Below are 12,442 nucleotides of genomic sequence, written 5' to 3'. Positions count from 1 at the left end.
AGCCAAGTGGTGGTGGCTATGCTGCTTTTGTTGGAGCAGACCCTGAATTATGTGTGGACATTGTTCCTGGTTCCCCAGTCTTCTCAGAGACCCTGTGAGTCACCTTTTATATGTTGACAAATTAATTTTCTGCTAGAACAAACCACAGTGGATTCCGTTGTTTGGACCTACAACCTAACATTTATAATCTCCCATCTAAGGCATATTTAGTCTATTATTCTCTATCATAAAACACTTTTTGTTTCCTTTATTGTATTAGCAAAACTTATATTGGGTGGGGGACATCAGGGAGGGGGGTGTCTGTGTGCGTGTGTGGCGTCTGTCTGTCTCCAGATTGTACACTTCTTGACGGAAGGGGCTCTGTATTATTCATTCAGCACTGGATATCAGGCCCCTAGTCCATTCATTCAGTCAAGTTTATGGAACCATTTCCGTGTGGTAGACACTAACACAGGCACTAAGAATACAGCCTCAATAAGATACAATTCCTCCTCTCAAAGTGCTCACATCATAGTTGAAGGAATAAATCATTAAAATCTAATACGGTAAATACATTGATAAAAATTGCAAAGCATTCTTATAAGCTCACAGAGGAGGAGCATCTAATATAATCTGCAGGGAAAGGGAGGTGAGGCTTTAAAACAGGTAGAAAAACAGGTGAGTGGAGGAGTAGGAAACCTACTAGGAAGAATTCTTGGAAAACGCAATGCCAGTGCTTCGAGGTGTGAACAGAAGTCTGATAGGTGAAAGGAGGAGTGATGAGGGATCGTGTTGAAAAAGATGATTCCAGGCGAAGGAGAAAGGTCCTACAGCGATGAGCAGCCTGGTGGAGGGAGGGGGAGCTTTCACAAAAGGAAAGCAGGAGAGCTGGAGCAGGCATGGAGGAGCTGGGAAGGAAGGCAAAGGACTGGACTCATGCTCCATTGGAAATTCCTAAAATTATGCCTGCATACAGAAAAGGCTTAGAAGGGAATGTGGGGAAAAAAAATCAATCTAAGAGATTAGTTTGAGGTATTTTATTTTTTATTTCCTTCATAGCTATTTAAATATCCCTTGTAACATTATTTCATCAATTAACTGAGGCTTGTAAAATTCCTCCCCTAACTGTCTTCACCACACACAGTGGCCTTGCTTGTACTGTGTATTTTTCGGCACTGTGATATCATTTATGTAATATTAATTATATGTACACTTGTTTTTGTATTTATTTTACTTCCCTTTATAGACTGCATTTCTCAAATAGATCGTGTGTCTTCTGTCAATTCAGATCCCGATGATTTTAAATATCTCGGTAAGCCTGCAGTAGCATTTTATAAATGGTTGTGGAAGGAAAATGCAGTCATACTTAGGAAACTTCACTGTAAAGGAAACCTATGCCTTTTCTATGATTGCTAATGTATAGTATCCACCTAAAAGGTTCAAAATATTTCACTGCAATCTGTGTTATTTCATGGCCTATCCCTGCAGAGAATTTTTAATACATTATTTAGTTAGATAACAATACGTATCAACTTACATTTAGCTTTTGTAAATGACAAAGCAAGACCCAAAGACTGTGATTATCAAATCAAATGAGATTCATAATTCTACCTAGATTCAGACAGATTTCATCTCCAGAACCCAGACAAACTGCTTGTCTAAGCAACCTTTTAACGTCTTGATTCCCAATAAAAAAAAAAATGTCTTGAAGGTCTTAGTTATATGACCCCTGCTTCACACTCCAGTGGAAGGGAGGTTTCTCACAAGACCCTCACCGGTAGCATGCAAACAGAGAGTGAAGTGAAAACAGTAAAATGAAAAAATACCATTGGCTGGTTAAGAAAACAAATAACTTCTTGCCACCCCCTATTTACTTTCCACTCTGTGGAGACTCTGGATTTAAAATGCTGACATACGGACTTGTGAACAAGCTTTTATAAATGTATCACCAACAATGCCATCTGTGGGATGAATCTTCAGTAACTTCATCTGTCTAACTCCTCTCTATCTCTATTTCTTAGAGCCACACGGGCCTATTCTGCTTTCAGTGGGTTAATTACCAAGGAAACATTTTTCCTCTGTGGTCTAGACATAGAAATATCCAGATATTGTTTCCCTTGAAAGGCAGCCATCCTGCTGAATGTACTTGATCACCAATTCTTATGTTTGCCTAAGGCCAAATGGGGCTACACACAATTTCTAAAGACTCCCTCACCCCCCACCCCTTTTTAACCCATTCACAGCTTGTTTGTTTTTCGTTGAGGATGTTGCCAGACAAACGGAGGGAAGGAGAAGAAAACCCCTTAATTTTTAAGGTAGAGAAACTAGAGAACGATGAATTTGCTATTGCCAAAAGGAAACCATCCTTGGACCTAACAAATAAGTGTGGAAAAAAAGGTTACTCAATATTATATAACTTCAGGAGTATGAGTACACAATGGAGATTTTTAAAAAATGATTTTCTTAAACAGAAAGGTATATGTGAGGGTGTGTAATTACAGCTAGGTAGAAAGTGAAAGAAAGACAGGAATCTCAACCCTTGAAAAACAAAGTTTTAATCTTGACGTTGCTCTCTATATATCTATGACCTTGGATAAGTCACTTGACTTGTTTGAAGCTTTGTTTCTTCATATGTAAACCAAAGGATTTAGATAAGTTTACATCCAAGGTCTCTCTCCATCTCTAAAATTCTTTGACCGCCCATGTTTCTCTGCCAAGAATATTCTACCTGGAAATAGCTCTATTTCTCTTATGTTCTCTCCCCACTTCCTCACACCCTCTATCTTCTTAGATAGAAACTATCTTCTTGCTTCTGTGGGAGTTACATAATAAGTGGGAAGTGAAGACAGCTGAGCCTGCTCTGAAACCATGAGAAATAGCCCCAATGTCCTGAATGTGCCTTCCCCGTGGAGGCCAAGGGACTCCATACAGACTCAGGAAGGATTATCTGGCACTCCAGCCGAGTGCAGACTGGCACAGAGGCCAGGCACATGTAGGCCACATGAGGTTACTCTGAGGCTTCTCCTTTCTGGGAGGACTTGGACTTCCCTTCTTCCATCACAGGCTCAGATTCCTGAGTCGCGGAGGCCCACGGCGCAGCCACAACGATCCATGTTGCCAGGAACAGTGGTGAGTAGCAAGAGCAGAACGCTGACTGTATCCGGACTCACTCCAACTCTTAATGATTCGGGCAACTCACTTGGCCACCAGCTCTGTTTTCTCCCAGCTTTGCTTAACTAGCCAAGTCTGTGATGGCTGATGCCCAGTAGTGACATTTCCATTTCAGTCCAGGGAATGTAAAAATAAAATTAAAAATAATATAAAAGAGTTAATATGATTAATGTTCTTGAAAATTGTTTCTTTTTTTCTTTTAGTACCAAAACATCATTAAAGTGACTAGAGGAACTGATCACTTTTAGTCACTCTGTGACTGGAGGGACATACTGCCTAAGTGCCCAGCTGACAGGAGGCCAAACTCTCCTCAGCTATTGGTGAGCCACGTGGGAATAACAAAGGCCAAATTGGCAAATGATAGGAACATTGCCTCTCACAGGCCAAACCCTCAACAGAGGAGCTCGGCACCCTCCATGGGGTTACTGAGACTGAGCCTCTCGTTTCTTTCTGAAACGCCTGTTCCAGCAGTATTAGACACACTCTGGAAGCAGCTACACATTTCTAAATGATGAGTTCTGAAGTAAAGACTTGTCAGTAGTATAGTAATGTGGATTAAAAAATATATATTTTATTTGGTGGTAGAATGGCCTGGCTCTTAAAAAGACACTGCAAAACTTAGTTTGACAGCAAATGAATTTAACCATCAAGGGTTTCTGTCTTATTCATCGTCAGGAAAAGACGACCAACCTTCCACTTGTTTTTTCTTCTCACTGCACATTAGATGTCATATGAAAACATACCAGAAGAGCAAGTTCAGCCTCAGGGACAGATTTGTCATGCAAGACTCCTCACATGACAGTACTTTTGTCAAACACCTGTGGGTATATTTTCCAGCTCTGTCTCCCCGTCAAAAAACTACCAGCAAAAAAAGAAGATGACTTTCAAGATCTAAACATACTTTAGCTCTATCCCACTGGGCAAATGCCATCAAAGTGGTTGAAAGGACTGATCACTTTTAGTCACGCTATAACTGTGCATCCTAAGGGATGCCTTCACCAACTCAGGCTGCTCAGATACTGCTGAGCCACAGGGAATAATGAGGGCTGAATCGCAAATGATAGAAACGTTGCCTCTCATAGGCCAAACCTCTCACCAGAGGCTCATGGAGCCCTCCATGGAGTTAACCCCATTTGGCCTCTTGTTTCATTCTGAAATGTCTGTTCCAATAATATTAGAGGCACTCTGGAAGCAGTTACGCAGTTCTGAATGATGAGTTCTGAGGAAAATATTTGTCCACAGTATGGAGCTGTACAGTGTTTCACTTTGTGATGATGGCACGATTCATCAATCCATTCTACCCTTGACAGGCACTCAAGCAATTTTCAGTTTTGTATTTTATAAATAGTCCTACTAAGATCTACTAGGACATGTCTTTTGATAAACCTATGCTCACATTTCTGTTGAGTTATATACCTGGGCATCACATGGTTTAGAAGATAGTGCCAAACTGTTTGCCAATGTAGTTGTACCAATTTAGACTCCTACCAGCAGTGACTCAGCCAACAATTTCTGTGGCTTCACATCCTTACTAACACTCAGGATTCTCTGCCCTTTCTGTTTTAGCCATCCTAGTGAAGGTACGGTATTGTTGTATACTGGGGTTTTTTTGTTTGTCTTTTCCTGATAACTAATGAGATTGAATATTCTCTATTACACTGTCTACTTCAGCCTTGTTTATTTCTCTACTGGTTATATGCCTTTTTCTTATTGATTTTTAGTTCTTTATGTATTCTGGATACATGTACCTTGAGGTTCTTAAAGCAGTTATTAATTTTGATATAAACTGAATTATCATTCTTTTTGTTTTAGAAATAGTTCTTTTGGTGTCCCATTTTAAAGTCTTTGCCTGCTCCAAGATCATAAAGATGATCAACAAACTTTTCCTCTAAAAGCCTTATCATTTTGTCTATTACATTTGAATCTATAATCCATCTGAATTTGACTATTTTCTATTTAGTAGGACTCAGCATCATTTATTGAAAAGAATATTATCTCTTTGCTGCACTGCATTGCAACTTCTTCTACTGTGTGTCACAAGTCCAGTGACTATGTTAATATGGCTCTGGACTCTGTCCCAATGGTCAGTTTTTCTGTCCTACAAACACTACAGTGTCCTGACTACTATAATTTTATAATAAATTTTGATATCTATCTTGACTACTATAATTTTATAATAAATTTTGATATCTGGTCAAAAAAGTCCTCTAGCTGTGTTTTTCTCCAATAACACCTCGGATATCCTTGGCCTTTTGCAGTTCCAATTTTCATTTAATAAAAAGTATGCTGGCTTTAAAAATTAGAATTACACTAAATATGTAGACGAATTGAGGCAGAATTAATAGCTTAACAGCATTGAGTCTTCCATCTATGAACATGGAATATTTCACCATTTGTTTAGATCCTCTTTCATTTTTCTCAATAATGTTTTGTAATTTGACTGCAGACGTGTTTGCCCATGTTTCATTGTATTAGTTCCTATGTGCTATGATTGAAATCTTGTTTGTCCCCACCAAAACTCATGTTGAGGTTTGATTCCCAGTGTGGCAGTATTGGGAGATGGGGCCTAGTGGGAGAAGTGTTGGGTAATGGCAGCAGTTTCCTCGTGAATGGCCTGGCACCTTTCTCATGGTAATAAGTTCTTGCTTTACTGAGACTAGATTTATTCCTCAGGAATGGATTTGTTTCTGCAAGAAGGGGTTGCTATAAAGCGAAGTTCCTCCTTACTGTTGGTATCTCTTCCCATGTGTTTACATCCCCTTTGACCCTCTCTGCCATAGTTTGACTTGGCATGTGGCCCTCAGCAGAAGCGGAGCAGATGCCAGTGCTATGCTTCCCATACTTGCCATCTGGCATAACTGTAGCTAAATAAACTCTAGTCTTTATAATTTACCCAGTCTCAAATATTCTGTTACAGCAACACAAAATGGACTAACACACTAGGTATATAATTTTTGATACTTTGGTAAGTGATAATGTTTTAAATTTATTTTTTCAAGTGTTTCTGACTTTTTAAATTATGCAGATTATTAGATTATTAGAAAGACTCACTAAATTACGCAGATTAATCTTGTATTCAGTGATGTTGCTAAATCTACTTATAAATTCTTATTCCTTTCCTATAATTAGTGTAATGAATTACATTGAGTGATTTCTGATGTTAAACTACTTTTGCATACTCAAACTCCTCTTAATGGTGATGTATCATCATTTTTTATGTATTGCTCACTTGAGTTTGTTAACGTTTTCTTAAGAATTTTGCATCAATGTTCATCAGAAAACTTGGTGTATAATGTCCCTTTGTTATTCTGCCTTTGTCAATTTTATAATCCATATTATGGTGCCTCTTTAAAAGAATTAGAAAGTGTTTCCTCTTTTTCCTTTTTCTGGAGGAATTTGTATAATATTGCTATTATATCTTTCTTAAATGTTTGAAAGAATCACCAGTGAAATTACGTGGGCCTAAGAATTTGAATATGAAAAAATTTTTGATTAAGAATCCATTTTTTAAACACATATGTCTGATTGTTTACATTTTCTATTTCTTCTCATGGCAAAATTAGTAAGTTGTTGAGTTTTTTGAGTCATGAATCCATTTCATCCAAATCAGTAATTTTATTGGAGAAAGTGTTCATAATATTATCTCACTGAATGTATTGTGATCTGTATGTTTTCAATTCTGAAAACTTATGGATTCTTTATTTTTTCTTGATCAATCCTATTAAAACTTTATCAACTTTATCTAAGTCTCAAGCCTCAGGTTTGTTAATTTTTCTCCTTTTCATTGTTTATTTCTGTTCTTTTTATTTCTTTCCTTAGGTTTTCTTTAGTTTTGATGTGCTTTTTACTGTCTAGCTTCTTGAGTTGTAAGTTTAAATAATTGATTTTCAGTCTTTCTTCTTGTCTAATATATGTAGCATATTCTCTGACTACAAGAGAATTAAGCTAGTAATTAGAAAACATTTTGAACTAAAATAAAATAGAAACATGCCAAATCAAAATTGTAGTGCTACAGTTTCTAAGCACTGCATTACCTGCAGCAATATAATAATATGTTTCCATTGTAATTCAGGTTTTTTCATATATAATATATACTATATACAAATATATATGACATTACAATTCTTGTTTCATACATACAGGCACCAGTCATTTGTATTTATCCACATATTTACTCTCCTGAAGTTTGAAATTTTCTCCTATATTTTCATGTTGCATCTGGAATCATTTTTCTTTTTTTTAATTTTTTATTTTCATTTATTTATTTTTACTATACTTTAATTTCTGGGATACATGTGCAGAATGTGCAAGTTTGTTATATAGGTATACACATGCCATGGTGGTTTGCTGCACCCATCAACCCATCATCTACATTAGGTATTTCTCTTAATGCTATCCCTCCCCTAGTTCCCCACCCCCCAACAGGCCCCAGTTTGTGATGTTCCCGTCCCCGTGTTCATGTGTTCTCATTGTTCAACTCGCACTTATGAGTGAGAGCATGCAATGTTTGTTTTTCTCTTCCTGTGTTAGTTTGCTGAGAATGATAGTTTCCGGCTTCACCCATGTCCCTGTAAAGCACATGAACTCATCCTTTTTTATGGCTGCATAGTATTCCATGGTGTATATGTGCCACATTTTCTTTATCCAGTCTATCATTGATGGACATTTGCGTTGGTTCCATGTCCTTGCTATTGTGAATAGTGCTGCAATCAACATACGTGTGCCTGTGTCTTTATAGTAGAATGATTTATAATCCTTTGGGTATATACACAGTAATAGTAAAGACTAGCTGGGTCAAATGGTATTTCTGGTTCTAGATCCTTGAGGAATATTCACACTGTCTTCTACAATGGTTGAACTAATTTACACTCCCACCAACAGTGTAAAAGCATTCCTATTTCTCCACATCCTCTCCAGCATCTATTGTTTCCCGACTTTTTAATGACTGCCATTCTAACTGGTATGAGATGGTATCTCATTGTGGTTTTGATTTGCATTTCTTTAATGACCAATGACAATTAGCTTTTTTTCACATTTTTGTTGGCCACATAAACATCTTCTTTTGAGAAGTGTCTGTTCATATCCTTCACTTACTTTTGGATGGGGTTGTTTGTTTTTTTCTGGTAAATTTATTTAAGTTCCTTGTAGATTCTGGATATTAGCCCTTTGTCAGATGGATAGATTGCAAAAATTTTCTCCCATTTTGTAGGTTGTCTGGAATCGTTTTTCTACTTGAGAGAAGTTCATTTAATTTTACAACGGTGGGCCTTCTAGTGACAAAGTCTCTTATCTTTTATTTGACTAAAACTATGCTTATCTTCATTTTTTGAAGGATATAAAAATATTGTGTATGAAATTATAGGTTAGCAGTTATTTTAACATTTTTAAGATGTCATTTCATTGTTTTCTAGTTTCCATCATTTCGGTTAAGAAGTTAGATTTTAGTCTTAGTGTTTCTCTTTTTAAAGCAAAAACTTTAAGCTTTTCTCTTTATATTTGGTTTTCAGAAGATTCTTTTATACACCGTGGTGTAGTTTGCTTTGTTTATCTTCAAGTTGGGGTTCTCAAAGCTTTTTGAATCTCTCAGTTGTAATCTTTCAGCAGTTTGGAAAATATAAATAGTGATTCCATCAATTTTCTCTTCTTACTTCTGTGATACCTAGTGTGTTTGACCTTCGGATCATCCTATACATCTCTATTCATTTTTTCCTCTGATTTTTTCCATGTTCTTAATTGTGTGTGTTTTTATTGACTTATATTTTAATTCACTTGTCCTGTATACTTCTGTTTCTAATCTACTGTTAAATCCATCTACTGAGTTCTTAATTGTAGATATTGTATTTTTCAATTGTATATTATCTATTTCTTTTTATTTAACAGAATATAATTCTCTGGAGAAAATCTCCACACTTTCATCCATTCTTTTTATCTTTTTTTCTAATTTATTTAATATATTAATTGTTGTTATTACAAAGGTCTTGATTGGTAACTCTGATATCTGGATCACTTATTAGTTGTTACTATTTCTATCCTTTTCTTCTTCATTATTAATAAAAATTTTCCTGTCTTTTTGCATGTATAGTAATATTTTATTGTATGTCAGACATTAAGTATAAAAGAAATAAAGAGGGTCCAAATAATGTTATCTTTCACCAGACAGGGTTTCCCCTTTCTTCTGTTAAGCCACTCAGTTAAGCAGCTGATCATTTTGCAGAGTCAGGAATTGATATAGGTTTGAGCTGGACTATAGATTATGTAAGTCCCAGTATACATCTGTTTCAGTCATCTTGTTGAAAATGACCATCTCAAGTTTTAATTAAAAGCCTAATCCGTTTCTTTCTCTGCAGTTCTGAAAGACTTCAGAATTTCCAGCTCTATCGTTCATAAGTTTCCAGCCCAGTTCTTTAGCCTGTCACTTCAGACACCTTAAGAGTCTAGCACATGTCTTATTTAGAGACTAATGGAGCATCTAAGGTACTCCCCCAGTATGTCTTTTTGAAGATTTTAGATGACTTTCTCAACCTCCAGTGTGGCTGCAGGTATCCATAATTTTGCCAAGGTCATATGGGATAAATTAACATTTGAAGAAGCCCCTAAAATTTCCAGTTTCCCTTACCAGCCTCCAACAATGGCTAAAACAAACAAACCAACAAAAACTTTGCTGGTTTTTCTTTCTCCCTGGAAGTGGCTCAATGTCTAAACCAAGTCCAATCTGCAGGCTGTGCCTTTAATTAGCTATAGTTTCCAGAGGACAAATATCCAGGATTCAGCAAATGTCCTCAGGAAACATTTCTCCTCACCTCAGAAGTGTTATTCCCCATCGTAGAGCCTTCATCTGTTTTCCCCATGGCTGGCAGGGAGGAGGGGGGCACAAGTAACGCCATTAGTGAACTGACTAGCTAAGTATTTTTCCAATCTATTATGTAAACCAGAATTCCAGCCCTTAGAATTTTAAGTGCTGACAATTAACCATTTTGCATTTTAGCTGTGGCCAAGAGACCAACATTTAATGTGAACAGGGTAAGGGTGAAGTAAACAAAGGCCTTACAGAGATAAGAAAAAGTTAGGTTAAGCTTATGTCATCCTGGTACAGCATTATGATCTGCCTCTGCCCATATTCGACTCACCTTTGCTTTCAAGTGTTCTTTCTCTACTCACTAAATCAGATTTTGCTTTTTATACACCATTCCATAAAACCAGGTATAGTGTCCTAGTGATGTCAGAATCCAAGGACAATCATTTGATGTTTTGCTCGGAAAATATTACCCATCTTATTGGTCTTATCCATTTTTAATTTAAAAATAGAGTGCATGTTACAATCGTAGTCATACAGATAATCAAGATTTTTGGTTGCATACTCAAACAAAATATCCCAATACCATAGCTTATATTCAATTTAAATCTACTATAAACATTTTCTAATCTATAAGTCTGATATAAATGCATAAATGTTACACTTACAGAAAACAGAACATGTATTGCTGTGTTTTCCTTTAAGGCATCCAGCTACAATGACCAAAATGTTTCTAGCTTGCTAATGTATCTGAATCATGGTCATTAGTTTATGCTTACTTTTGTCCAAAGTTCTTTATTGTCACAACATGCAACAAAGTTAACTCACTGTGAAAAATTAAGACCATAGAACTATTACTTTTGGTTATTTGACTATCAAAAATTAGCTTGTTAAGCACTTAGGGTTGTTGGCACAACTGAGATGGCATGAGAAAGAGAAAGAAATTGCATGCCAGCTTTATTTGTTTGAAAGCTTTTAGCACTGAGTTACACAATGGAAAAATCTCAAGGACATTCCCTGTGTCTGTGTTTGTAATGATTACACTAAAGTCAAGCACAACTCCAATAAACGAATCACACTCAAATGCTTTGGAATTAAAATACTGGGTATGTAGATTAGGTTCCCTGAAAGAGACCAATATTTTTAATGAAATTATTTGAAGGAGATCAGGACAGGATATTTCCTGCTTTATGAAGGTAATCTTGATAATGTTGTTGAGCCAAAGTAAAAGGTTATTTTAGATATCAACACTTAGATTAATATAGTAATTCACAAATTTATAAACTTGAGAGTAAACAGTATTTTTCCCACTTATGGGTAATATGGGAGTTTTTAGTAAATAACAATGTTTGTCTTCTTTCTAAAATCTGCCTATTTAAAGTCCACTTAGAACACCCCACAAACTCCTTGGCTATTGCCTGTAAAGACCACCATGGTCAGGCTCTTGCCTATCTATGTAATCTCACCTTGCCACAAATATCCTCTGTATGAGCTACTTTGAATCATTTGAGGTTCAAGATGCATGAGGCTATTTCTCGTCTTTGTGCTTTAGCACAAGCTATTTTCTCTACATAGAAGTTCTTACCCTACCTTTCACACACAGTAAACTCAACTCAAATGCCACCTTTTCTGTGAATCCTTTCCTGACCTCCCTAAACACCGTTACTTTCTTTTTCTTGCCCCTATAACATCCTATTTATACATCTATTACAGCCTCTACCTCATTACCATCTCTAGCTTCTGCATCCTTCTAGGGCAGGGAAAATACTCTAAGCACATTGATATCCTTAAGAGCAGCACTCCACATGACACAAAGCAGCTCTATAGTTAATACATGTACACATAACTAAGAAGGGGAGGGAGAGAAAGGAGGAAGGAAAGAAAGAGAGACTTGAAGCTTTTAAAATGACCGAAAATATTTCCAAAACCTAAATTTACAATTGCCAAGCTCACAATAATATTTATTGAATGATCTAAGAGCTCCTGAATACTCAAAATGTGTGATATAATAAAGGCAGGTGGTTGCACATAATGTATAGGCTTCCAATGTTATAACATCAGGCATAAAGATATAACAACTTACATTTTAGTCTCTCTTTTTTGTCTTTTGCCTTCCTTCAGGGAGACTTCATTTTCTGTGTTCAGGAAATTTGTTTTCTGTTCTGTTATGTTATCACTCACCAAGCTTCTTAGGGTCTTTTTCTCTGTTTGATGATGGCAGTTGATATGGGTTTTGGGTGTTGTGGTATGAAATAATTCTGGAAAGTATTATAAAACATCATTTTATTAGTATTACATTTTGCACTTTTAAACTTAGAGTTGCTGACTTACAGAAAAATGAAATGGAGGCTGGGCATGCCTGTAATCCCAGCACTTTGGGAGGCCAAGGCGGGCAGACCATGAGGTCAGGAGATTGAGACCATCCTGGCTAATACGGTGAAACCCCCTCTCTACTAAAAATACAAAAAATTAGCCGAGCATGGTGATATGTGCCTGTAG

At 36.6% G+C, this 12,442-nt stretch overlaps 1 long non-coding RNA gene across 1 annotated transcript in view; it reads right to left on the bottom strand.

Annotated features, from left to right (window-relative positions):
- LOC102146629 (uncharacterized) overlaps positions 1-12,161 on the bottom strand; it is a 58,935-nt gene extending 46,774 nt beyond the window's left edge. Inside the window, exon 1 of the long non-coding RNA XR_006695965.3 lies at positions 12,027-12,161. This is a non-coding gene — a long non-coding RNA (uncharacterized lncRNA). The remainder of the gene's footprint in view (positions 1-12,026) is intronic.
- Between the last annotated feature and the right edge of the window lie 281 nt (positions 12,162-12,442).

Source organism: Macaca fascicularis, chromosome 2, assembly GCF_037993035.2.
Source record: "Macaca fascicularis isolate 582-1 chromosome 2, T2T-MFA8v1.1".
In the NCBI taxonomy this organism is placed as follows: Eukaryota; Metazoa; Chordata; class Mammalia; order Primates; family Cercopithecidae; genus Macaca; species Macaca fascicularis.
The sequence above is the reverse complement of the archived record's forward strand: the minus strand, read 5'-3'. Positions and strand labels throughout refer to the sequence as shown.